Source organism: Achroia grisella, unplaced genomic scaffold (genome assembly GCF_030625045.1).
Source record: "Achroia grisella isolate CSIRO2021 unplaced genomic scaffold, CSIRO_AGI_Agris_v1 utg778, whole genome shotgun sequence".
Classification (NCBI taxonomy): Eukaryota; Metazoa; Arthropoda; class Insecta; order Lepidoptera; family Pyralidae; genus Achroia; species Achroia grisella.
The window spans coordinates 58,991-73,018 of NW_026713018.1; positions in this window are offsets into that span (position 1 = coordinate 58,991).

Here is a 14,028-nt window from a genome sequence, read left to right on the forward strand (position 1 = left end):
CGTAATTTAAAAGATATAAGCGAATAGACAGCGTCGGTGATTTTGTTTTCTACTATATACCATCTTGATCGACATAATAATACACTATTTAAATTATTAACCGGGTCTTAACACGAATAATTTTATGGCAAATAGTGCAACCTAGTCGAAACGTCGAGAGAGGTAAATACCATTAATTGCCATAAAAATTATTCGTGTTAAGACCCGGTTACTAATATAAATAATAATCCACATTTTGAGAACCCCCTGTATTCACCAATGACACGCCCGTTAGCCAGTCAGCACATTTATATTACCCTCAACAAATAGCGTAACAGGTAAACAGTTCAAATAACAAACACACCAACGGTTGTATTATACAATTGACGCTAACAAATAGTCATGAGTCGCGGCTGAAAGCTGTTACACAACTGAAACTACACCACTCTGAGTCTACACTGATACTATTGTCAAAGTGATAATGCGTCGGGGCGTGATTGTTTGGTAGAAGCCCCCCGCTCGGGGCCGGCTCATTGTTATTTAGACGTGTACACCATGTGCGCTCTACCATGGTGCGGGTGACAGTTATAATTTTACATTTAAATTCAAGTTAATAATACAGTTATTAATGATTTAATATATTACGAATGTGGTACAACTGATAAGATAAAGAATGAATACATCAGAGGAAGTATGAAAGTGGCGCCGGTGTCGGAGAGGTTGAAGAGTAATCGTCTGTCGTGGTATGGGCATGTAATGCGTAGGAATGAAGATCATATCCTAAGGAAGGTGTTACATATGAATGTGCATAATAATAAGGGCAGAGGAACGCCGAAAAAAAGATGGATGGACTGTGTGAAAGATGAAGTAAATAACGAGATGACTGCGAACAGAGATGAATGGAAGAGAAAACATATTACGACGACCACAAATAAATGGGATAAGGAAGAAGCAGGTGATGATGGTACAACTGAAATACTAAGTCATAATACACACACACACACACACACACACACACACTGGCTAAATTGTATAGAATATTAATTAAGTATGCAGACATACTACATGTAAATTAAACCTATAATCCTTGTTTTGGGAAGAACTAACTCCTGATATACAGCTCACGCTGGTTTGGGAGTCAGGACTACATCAAACTGTACACTCATGTTTAAATAAATAAATAATTTGTAAATCGCGGCAACTTTTTAGAGTGAAACGAAACGTTAATGAAACTGTCACCTGCACCATGCTACAGCCTACAGCGCACATGGTGTAGTGACGACCATTTTATTGAAGCGTATCGCTCTGTTACTCTACAACCTGTTACATACTAATCTCTGTTCCGATACTTCCATAACGTAAGTATGTTATGTAGCGCTACGTTATTGTTTTATACTTAATCATATTTTTATGGAAGATGAGTTCATATAAAGTATCTTAGTCTCGTCCATTCCTCCTGCCTCTTACTTGTTATTGTGTAATTATTTATATAAAAAAACATCTATTCAATAGAGCAACACACAAGTTTCTTGCTCATTATTCTTGTGATGAATCTGCGTTCCGAATGAGTGGTAGAATCAAAACATATACTATTCAAAAGTGCTTGTAATGAGTTTATTTGAATAAAGATTATTTCTATTTCTATTTTTAGCTATGTACAATGTCAGGTTGACCTCCACGCAGTTCCCCCTGCAAATCATTAAGGTAAAGGGCCATATTATGGAACATTGTACTAGTTTATGAAACAAGTGATAAAAATCTGAATTACAAATAATTTCTAACGTATTCAGTATTTATAATATTATCTTTATGATCTTTAATAACCTATTTATTGATTAAATTAATTTATTTTGGTAAACACCTTAAAATGTATAGAAAAAAAAAATAGTGAAATGCACGTGTCAGGTTGCATGAAAAAAGACTGTCTTTTAGAGTTAGAGAATGACAGGTGTCATTTTGTTTTAACAATTTGAAATATTTGTCAATGATTCAAAAATACTTGAAACATGTTAATCAAAAGTTTGACTTATAATCTATTGATTGATATTGAATTTAAAGTACTTTAATAAGGTATTTATTTTTTATTTAGGTGTTTCATAATTGCCGCAAAAATTTCTAAACAGACCGTATTTATGGAACAGTATATTCAGTGTTCCACATCCCCCTCACATTCGATTTTCTAAGTTGTCCGTAATTATGAAACAGCAATAAGTGGACAATATTTAGTTAATTTCGTGTTAATAATTGTTAATTAATTATAACAAAGCAATTTACGTTAGAACAGTTTATATTTATAAAAATTTGCATTTAGATAAGTACATAGATTGTAAATTTCCATGAAAATAAAAAACTAACCTCAAAAATGAATAAGCTGGATGATAAATATTGTTTTATGTTAATTAAAACATATACTTAAGTGGAAAACCTGCCTGAAAAAATTAATAACACTTTATTTTATTAAAAATTTTTACGAAGCACCTACATATCACATTTTTATAGATGTTTTTAAATTAATAATTTTTATAGGTAGACACATTTTTTTTATTGAATTTGATATCTTTATTCTATAGACTTGTTTTATATTGTTATTATTAATTTTGATTGTTTGGTATAATTTTTATAATTTGATATTGGTTGGTTTTCATGAAATAAATAAACTAACTGTCAAAGAAGTGACGTTGGTAAATTTTAATTTTTAGAGAAAGAACAGAACAGTAAGAAAATAATTTGATTAATAATCAAGTCGAATGATAAAACTAATGATTACATGACACTTAACAATGATTGTCATTCTTCTAATAAATATTCTCCTCTGATAAATACCAGTACCCAGTCTCAACAAAGCGGCCATTCCTGAGGTAATTACTGTATGAAATTATAGTATAAAATGAACCTTTAGATATGGTTACTGAAGCTCATTCTGGTATTAATGAAAGTAGTAATTTAAATTGACTAAATTTAACTAATATTTTGTTAATATAAATTTAATATTGTGCGTAATGTTGGTGATGAATTAATATTTGAGTTGAATTTGAAGTCAAGAAAAAATGGATTAAAGTTGAGTCATCAGGTAAACTCAAACTACCTTCTGCTGGCATATCTGATCAATGGATGCAATATGACTCAAAAAAAGAAACTGATCGTAAAACTAAAGAAGAAAAGCTACATAAAAGAAAACAATTATTAAATGAGAAAAAAGTGATAGCTGATGAACGGAAAAAGCTAATAGAGAACGCATTACTACAAAGGATCAAAGAAGAAATGAAATAGTTGAATTTTTGGTTTAATTTAATGTATATTTGGTTTTTATATCTTGTTTATTAATCCTAAGATTTGAAACTGTTCTTGTCATATTTACTTTGTAAGTGAATATTTATTTATTGCTTGTTTATTCGTATAATTTTTAAATCTAACTGTATTAATAATTAATAATAAAACTTTTGATACTATGAATAAATAAATTAGTAACTGAAAAATGTTTTTAATGTGAGTACTTCAGTTCATTTTGAGTTCCATAATTTGGGACATTCCCGATGGAACACCCGTACGTGTTGCTTTAGACTGTTTCATAAATACGGCCGTATGTACTGTTATTATCTGTTATTTTATTCAATTTATTAGCATTTTCAACTAAAACTCACTTGATAATAATTATTATCACTTCAGTAGATATCAGGCAAACTATTAACTTAGAAAAATTCAATGTTTCAACTCTATTTTTTTTTAAACAATGTAAAATATTCAACTCCTACTCAAAAGGTGTCTCATAATATGGCCCTTTACCTTATGATAAATCTAAATCCTGCTGAAATTGCCGTAACTGTCGGGCTGAGTGACCTGATTTCATGCTAATTTTATCATCCTCCACTGATGCCCCGCCAGCGTGAAACGTTAATGCAGGCGGGGACACTGTTCCATTATCACCCATAAAACAATAGTGTAGTTTTGAGTACTTACTCAAAATAACTATATTCTTTTTATAAAAGAACATACGTGTACTTCCTTTCTTAGATTAAGTAAACCAATATAAAGTGCTTTTTTCGGCAAGTACCTGTTCATGTACATCATTGTGTTTACAACTGTCGTGTATGGAGCGAGTCAGTGCACTTACTGGAACAACAATTAAAAGAGGGCGGGTGACGGGCGCGGGGTGCGGGGCGGGGCGGTCGGCTCTGACTCTGTTGACAGTATACAGCAGTACTCGGGCAGGGTGGCGGGTTGCATTCCACGGTGTATGAGTCTGTACGACCCACACAATCTGGATGCTATGATGTATAAACGATAAGTCCGGGCTGCTTTCCAACTTGATATATTGAGTACACGATTATAAAAAATATCAGCTCCATATACTGGTAAATATATGTATTATAATGAAATAACAACTATATAGCATTAATTTAACTATGTATCTAACACAATTCACTTTAGCATTTAAAATACAACCAGCACATCCTGTGCTCAAACACCGAATGCCGCGACCTACAAAAACCCTCTTTTTATACAGAGAAGATATGAGTGGGTGTTATACGCAACTAGTTTAACGATACCGAGTAATAATGAAACTACCTTCTTAAAATTTTTTTAAGATGTCGGATTTTTCTCCAATATCGATGTGAGCTCCTCTGAAAATCAGCGCTGTAGCTTCGGCTGCAGCAATATGCTGAGCGGAGGCCTGTTAAGTAAATATTTGTTAGTAGTGTATCGGTTTTTAATTATTTGATTTACTATATTGGAGTGGTGGTGTATATATATATATATATAAGTTATTTCATGTATACATACTGCAAAATTAATTTAATGTAGGTATGCTAATGTTGACTTTTTTGCTAAATAAATGTATATTTTTATTATTATTATTATTAACACGATGCATGAGTATGGACTGATGATCGCTTGTGAGTATTTGGTGCAGAGATCAACTCGAGTTAACTCGAGTTGACTCATCTCTGCACCAAATACTCACCGAATTCTGCCAACTCTAGTTGGAAGAATTCAGCTGGTAAATGAATGAATCAAGTGAAAGAGCGAAAGCATGATTCTGTCATCGAACTGACAATGAAATGAAATTTTCCAATCATTTCATATCATACAATTTTCACTCGTCACAAAAATTTCAATATTGAATTGGGATTATTATTGTTTTTCGCATATTCGTCCGATTATGTTATCATTAAAATGATTTTGCGTTCTATAAGTCCTTCTGCGGCTTTAAAGTGCCATTTCTACTGTATAGTTCGGTGAAACTTTCAAGGCTAGCCGCGCCCAAAACATTAGAATTTTTCGAAATAATGAAAAAAAAAACTTTTTATTCCAGGTAACTCGAGTCAACTCGAGTTAACTCGAGTTACCTGAATTTCAACTCGAGTTAACTCGAGTCATGTTTATTACGAGTTAGTACATCTCTAATTTGGTGTACTGAAGGGGAAATGGTATGTATGGACGATATCTGGACGTGGAGCGGTGGAAAATGTTGACGACTGTACGGTGACGTACTGTGGTAGTGTACACACTGCGTTAAGATTGCATCTCAGTCTTTGTTTACTAAATTAGTCACAGCACCCCCCGGCCCCACATTCTCATCACCTGCGCGTCACTCGCCGCTCTATCAGTTTGTACCGCGGCGCGCCTCACCCACACCCACTGCTCCGTATTTTGCTGCCAAATTGTTTTTCACCGCAAACAGTTTTAACGACTCCATTTCTGTTATCTGCTTGCGTTAGTCTGCTTTTGTACGTTTGAACTGTTATTCACAATGTCAATGTCTACAGTTAATGCGTTAAACCATAAAGTTCTGCATATGCTATGCTGTAAGTCGCGGTTTGAGTTTCGCTTAAAACGGAAATTTATATTGTCGCATTTGATTGTTTGTAATGCGTAATAAATCAGATTTAAGTAGGCACCTACTTGTATTAGTGATCACTGCAATCATTATTTCTTTCACATATTATATATCAGAAGACAAATTTTTGGTAGGTATTCTAAAAGATGAAATCCATGGATTCCGTTCTTTGTGTTGTTATGTTTGTCTGGTTGTCTGTTTAGTCTACCAATAAGTAGTAAGTATTAAGTTTACAAAACTTCAACTCTTGTAGTATGTTGAATAGATACATATAGTGTTAATAAATTGAATTGACTTACGTGATCATTCCTCAATGATGAAAGTTGTATTTTTATAATCTGCTTTAGTTAATAATCAAATTAATGAACATGCAGTAAGTTATGTGCCAGCGCCAGCGAAATGTGCACAAGTTTGAGGATTTCAGAAAAATGCATATTCATTAGCAGTGTGGCGTATAATTTCTTAGAAAATAAGGCATTTATGTACTCGGTGGAGCAGGGTGCAGGGTGCAGGGTGCAGGGTGCAGGGTGCAGGGAGCAACCGCCCCGTCCCCCGCCGCCCCGCACCACCCCGCCGCTCTACTTGAAAATAGTTGGAGAGGAACTTATTTAGCAAAACCTTGTGATGTAGTGTATGATTACGTACAAATGGTGCACTGCGAGCAAGCGTCCACAGCGCACAAATATGCAACAGCGCTGACTCCACGCTGCTACTCTACTAGCTGTAAACAGGTTTCACTCAACTCCATTCAGAGCGCACTTGGATTTTTTACAATTAGAAATAAAAATAATCTTTATTCAAATAAACTCATTACAAGCACTTTTGAATAATCATATTTTGATTCTACCACTCATTCGGAATGCAGATCTCATCACGAGAAGAATGAGCAAGAAACTTGTCTGTTGCTCTTTTACAGTAATTATTATATAAAAAAACATCTATTAAAAAGAGCAACACACTACTATATATATATACTACAGATAATCAACATAGAAATCGCTACGCACTCATTATTAGTGTAATCAGATAATATTGTCAGTGCTATGTATTTAAAGTTTTTCTATAAAAACATTATTATCGTTTAGGAATTCATCAATTTTATAGTAAGCTTTTTTGCAAAGGAAGTGTTTTATTTGACATTTAAATCTTTTTTCTGACAGATTTATAACAGAGTCTGGTATTTTGTTGTAAAACCTTACGCAATTGCCATAAAAATCAGTTTGTTATTGTTACGTAAGCTTTCATTAGTGTAATCACTAACTCTTTTGAAATGGTCTATATTCTTCTTGGCATATATGATATTTTTATAAATGTATTGAGAAGCAACGGTGGGGATATTTGATTCCTTGAAGCACTCTCGTAAAGACGCCCCGGAACCCATATTAAAAACCATTCTTTTTACAAACTTTGTATTTTTGATATCTGTTTTTATGTCACTTTTGATTGTTGGTACTCTTTGCTGTGAGCCCTTTTGAGAAATATACACATTTCAAATTCAAAATATCTTTCTCATGTAGGTTTATTACAGACTTATGATATGTCTATAGATAAATCTACCGTCAGTTCGGAATGATTCCGAGATGAGAAGAACTGACAAGAAACTCAGCTCGTATTCTTTTCAAATTAATATTATACATGTTTACAATAATACAGATTCATTTCAATTCAAACTTGGGAGAATAGAGTGACCACCAGCATATGCTATTGCTAAAGCAAATAGTCTAATCGGTGTTCGCAACCCAAACAGACCAGTCTCCACAAGGAGCACCCGTCCACGAGTATGACGGATGAGCAAGCCATCATTGCACTCAACCATTTATTAGAGGGAGCACATCGACCCGGCCCACCACGCCGCGGCGCCACAAGTTTGAACTTTATAGCGAGCATGATTGTTTCAAGTTACTCCACTACGTCATTTATATTATTTATGAATATATTTTATTTATTTATTTATTCTTTAATGTACAATAAAACTTGTACAAAGGCGAGCTTAATATAATACTATTTGATTTTTAATACAAAGTCGTTGTGTTCCCGCTCCAGTAACAATGTGAAATAGCCACATTGGATATATTACACCTCCTCATAATGAAAAACAAAAATCATCTTCATCATCATCATCATCATCATCTCAGCCCGGAAGACGTCCACTGCTGAACAAAGGTCTCCCCTAATAGAGGGAATAGATCGTACCTGCACAGACTTAAGATAACAGACTCCGATCACTGTCCGTGTGACGATGAGACACCGCAGCCTGTGATACATGTCAGAACGGAATGCCCCATGTTTAATAGATAAGATTACTTTATGAAAATTTACTAGATATATTAAATAAAATTAGAAAATTTTGTCGGCCATTTGACGTATGAAAAAAAATCTCTTAAAAATAAAATCTCTCAAAGCGTATGCATGGCAGCATATTATGCATGAGAGCAATGTTTTATAATATGCATAAAAGTCATATCAAATTAATACGGCTGGCAACGTCAGCGAATGTAGGGTAAAATAAATAAATAACTTACCAATCTTATAGTAATGTATTTAGTAACATATATGACACGATAATAAAAAAACAATGTAATAAAATATATATATATCAGAAATTGTAAATAAAAAATATATGGTTTAAAAGAAGAAACAGCTATAAAAAGATGCTTGTCTGGCTGTGTGTCTGTCTCCAACACAAATAATATACTTAAATATAAATTTCAGAATTTATTAATGCATCAACTGTATTGGTGTCAAGAGATGTACTATATATATAACGTGCAGGAAACAAAACTCGACGTAGAGTTAAACCTTCATCAAACTAAATCCAGAGGATCCGCCCCGGTAACAGTTAAGAAAGCAGGCTCTTGTTGGTCGTGACGCGCAATGTATGGAATGGAAACACAGGTTAAAGTCTTGGACAACATTCATTTATAAATTATGAATGATGAGGATGGAGAATTTTTAAGTGGAAGACAAAAAATTGCGGACTATTCTACAAGTGTTTAATATTACAGCTTTTTGGAGAAGGATGAAAGTAAGTGGGTGAAGTTGTAATATCTTGAGGCTAGTGTTTAGAAAAAGTCAATAGATCTTTTATGGGAATAGGTATAAATATTTACAATAAGATACCAAAGGATATACTGGAATTACCCTTAAATAAATTCAAAACATCTGTTAAATCATATTTACTGAGCAGAGCCTATTACTCACTAAACGATTACTTGAATGACGAGCGTGCATGGCAATAGTTGTTCATGCACTGAATTTTCATTTAATGTTAGACATAGACACCTATATAAATATACATTGTAAGTAAACTGGCTTTTAAAAAAAAGTAATTTCATTGAGTTTCTTGTCAGTTCTTCTCAATTGGATCTATATACCGAACTGGACGGTAGGGAAAAAAATAAAATTAGAATGTAAAAATTTGACGTTCATAAGCGGCTAAAATGTCCTACATGAATAAATGATTTTTGAATTTGAATTTGTCATTGCGGGTAAATATCACCAAACAATGACAATTATAAAATAAATGATTATGATGACAAACATTTGCGGACTATTCTACAGGTTGTTGTTATTATTATTATTTGCTTGTTGTGCGACCGCCCACTACCTCCGGTTGGAGTAGTTATCATTGTAGCCCGGCTGATAGAAATAATCACGTGACATTCTGCTACACTCCATCCGTATGTAGGGAGATATCAATAAACTCTTTAACTTACAATTTGTCTGAGTGTAAAATTAGTGACTTTATTATATAATTACCTGAAATTCCGGTACGTACGGTGCAAAATATTATAGTTTAAAAATCCTATTTAAGTATCTATACACATAAATAAGATTGGAGTGCCTGTTTGTAATATTGCAATAACCGTTTTTTACTACATGCATATGAATATAAATACACCAAAATAACATTTTTTACAATTTTTGTCTGTCTGCCTCTTTCTTCCGGTTAATCTCTGAAATGGCTGGAACGATTTTGACGGGACTTTTATTGGCAGGTAGCTGATATAATAAAGAGTAATTTAGGCTACTTTTATTTTAGAAAAGTTAAATCCCACGCGGACGTAGTCACGGGTACAGCTAGTAAATAATATAATTGTCCCCACTTGTGTCCCCATATACACGGAGTTCGTTCTTTCCGCCTCAAATAATATCGTGTGAATGTTATTTTATTAGGTTTAGTATATTATTATAAGTCGCTACATTTTTGCTGCGGGAGAGTTCATAAAAGGCACGTAAAATGTACAATAAAGCAGGTTTACTACGGGACCACGCCGAATTACTTATTGTCTAGACCAGAGGTTCCCAAACATTTATGTATCGAATTACTTATTGTCTCGATCAGAGGTTCCCAAACATTTATTTATCGAATAACTTATTGTCTAGACCAGAGGTTCCCAAACTTTTTTGTACCAAATTACTTTTGTTTGTTAAGTTTTGGGTAGACCCCCCATTCTTATCAGGTATTGATTTTTTTTGTAGATTTCTAACTGTAGTAAATTTTAGTGTTAAAAACATAAAGTGAAAATAACAAGATGATCGCTGTCGTAGACCCCTTGCAGTTTGTCGTAGACCCCTGGGGGTCGATATAGACCACTTTGGGAATCACTGGTCTAGATACTCCACTCTTGTATATTCGTATACGACGCCGTGTCATTGGCTGGGATGATATGTAATGTCACCAGCGCCCAATTTGACTTAATCCAGGCTAATTTTTTTTATGGATGATTATGGAATGGTGCCCGCCTGCGGTAACGGTTTACGCTGGTGTCCCACGAATGGAGCATGATATGATGAGCATGAGGTCAGGTCAGTTAGCCCATCGTGACAAATTCACCAAGAATTTATCACGATGGTTTGCAGGGGGAACCACGTGGAGGTAGTCCAGGGTAATTATTATTATTGACAGTAGACAGACGGACAACAGAATATGTGAATTAAAACAATATACTTAAACCTCATTTGAAAAGTTTTATTATTAAATTTCATAACAATTTAGACGAAAAGTTACGGAGAAATGGTACCGGGTCTACGGGCGCGAGGCGACTTATAGGTTTATTTTTCTTCCCAAGGATTATCAAACTATAATAATAATAATCTCAGGACAATTCACACAGCGCCATCTAGACCCAAGTTAAGCTCGCTAAAGCTTGTGTTATGGGTACTAGATAACTGATACAAATACATAGATATATATATATATATATATATTTGTAAATACGTACATATTATACACAGAAAACACTCAGACAGATACAAATCAGACTCATGAATACCAATGTTTGTGACGTGCGAGGAATCGAACCCGCGACCATCGGATGTAAAGCGGTGTGCCAAACCGTTAGACCACCGAGGCCGTCGATTTGTTTGGCCGGTATTTCTTGTATATTGCATTAGCACATAATTATTAATATTAAACATCTTATTAAAGTTTTCAGGCTCGCTCCCTCGATATAGATTTATGTACGGAGGAGGTGTTTAATCGTATATTGAGGCCAGTTTAGCGGCGGCGCGTCCTCCCTTCCTGTTTGGAAGTTAGTAGCGAACGATTGGACCGCTGAATGTTCCGTGACGCAACTTTGCAGCAATAAATAAAACTCTCAGCTCACCCCCCCTCCCCCTGCCCCTTCCCCATATCGCCATCACCCATGGACACGTGGACACGTGCTATATCACCCGACACAGATATAGATACACAGATAGCAGTATTCATCCAAAAGAATTCTGGCCAGGTGCTGTCTAACACCTGCTGTTATATGTTATACTAGCTTTTGCCCGCGGCTTAGCTCGCGTTAATTTATCGCCTTGGGGGTGGAATTTATCAAAATCCTTTCTTAGGGGATGCCTACGTTGTAGTAGCTTTATGCATGCAAAGTCTCAGCCCGATCGGTTTAAAATTGACAAACTTTCGTCCCCTATTCTATCCCCTTGGGGATAGAATTCCCCTTGGGGATAGAATTTATCAAAATCCTTTCTTAGCGGATGCCTACGTCATAACATCTACCTGCATGCCAAATTTCAGCCCGATCCGTCCAGTTGTTTGTGCTGTGCGTTGATAGATCACTACGTCAGTCACCTTTGAGTTATATATATTTAGATAAAGCCTATAGAATTACCACATTTCAAGGTAGATTTTTTTTACATATAACAATAGAATAGTGCACCCGCCTGCGCTAACGGTTTACGCTGGCGGGGCACCAGTGGAGGATGATAAGATGAACATGAGGTCAGGTCAGTCAGCACATCGTGACAAATTCACCAGGAACATATCACAATGGTTTCCAGGGGGAACTGCATGGACTTCCACCTGACATGATATATTGCTACCAATGAGGTCATTAGTCCATACTACTAACACCATGGGCGGCGGTAATCAGTTACCATCAGGTGACACATTCTTCCGTCCAAGGTGGGTTAAAATAAACAGAAATAAAAGTTATAGTTCCATGTATTTTATATAGGGAGGATAGCTCCTACAAACAAGCTTGCAGCTCACCTCATAGTAAGTGATTATCGCTGCTCATGAGCAGACACAATACCAGAGGAATTGTATGTATTTATAATCGCAATTGCATAGTAGGCACGTTGGTGCTCATCTGTTATGCATTAGTGTTGGATACTCGAGGTCGCCTGCTGGTGGATGGTGGCTGGTGGGTGGTGGCTGGCGACGAGCCAGCTCCGGCGACGCGTCTCGTGCACGTAACTGTCAACTGAGTGAAAGCCCTCACGCTGGCAGCCGGCGCGGCATCGAGATGCACCGTCCAACTACTTTACAGTTCTTTTCGACTCAAATTGCTCGCTAAACTGGTTGGCAACAATAAGATAACAATTTTGTGTATATAATAATAATATATTTATTTTTCTCCACAAAATACATAATATAAAGTGGTGCAGAGCCTTTGAGGCGTGTAAAATTCCATACAAACATACATATTCCATACAACATTTGTGGAGAACTGGTGGCTCTACTAGGTTTACGAGGAACCTGTGTCACGAGTCATCAGGTCCCCCACTAGATCTTCCGTGCTAAAATTTATACGTAGGTACATTTAGACGTTACATGCATAATTTAGATATATTCTAAATTTTTGAATATATAAATAATTTAGAAATTATTTCTTCATATTTGTTAATATAATATTGTCTGTTTAATACTGAAAAAAAAATATCTAAAATAACAGCGATAGTGTGGAAGTAATTATGAAATTCTATGATACTCTTCTTTAAGATTATTATTTCCTTAATTAGGATTCAATAAGGTTTTACGTTTTTATAAAAACTGAAGGTCTTAAAAAATACTGACAGATGATGAACTTTAAAGAATGGGCGAAATAGATTTTCATATAGATCTACAAAAACATATAAAAGTTGAAATTTTTTGGGTGTTTTCTGAAAAAGTGAATGAAAATAAAATGTTTATTTTTTTCTTTCTTAAAAAAATGGGCGAAATTGTTTTCCATATCTATAGATCTCCAAAAAAACTACTGAAAGTTAGAAACTGTTAGGTTTTTTGGAAATCTATGTGAATCAAAGTTTAATTTTTTAATGTTTATTTATTTCTTTCTTTTGCCATTATGACTACATACACTGGGTATCCCTTCTACATGCATATCCAGAGTGTGTACGGCCCGTTTTCCTGCCTAGGATCATTTCTGATACAAATACATAAAACAAACAATTTAATGTTAAAAACCTATTTTAACTCGATTTATTGATGCATTTTCGAACATAGGTTTTATATCTACATGTATATACAGACACTTTTGTATGTAACGATTAGCATCAGTATACTTTTGTATTGTATTGAGTTCACGAGTGGAACAAACTTCAGTGCTACAATATCGTACAGTAATATTCCTAGCAACTTGGACAATGTCCTTAAACAAATGGACCACAAGAATAAAAGTTGCAGAAACAAGCAATACAAATGTATTTTTATCTTTTTAAAACTGGGATTAGCTTGAGAAATTTAAACAGATGCAATTTCTTTGTTGTCTAAAGCAACATTTGTACTATTCATCGCGGGGTGTCGCCGTGGAGCCGTCGCGGCGTCGCAGAGTTACTCGGACTTCGTTCCAGTTATTCGTATTTGTAACAATTTTTTAGTGGATAATGGTACAGTTTCCTGCGCTAACGGTTGTCCCCTCCTCATCGATCCCCGTCCAATTCAAACGATGGTCGAAATTCACTAGGAACTTATCACGAATGTT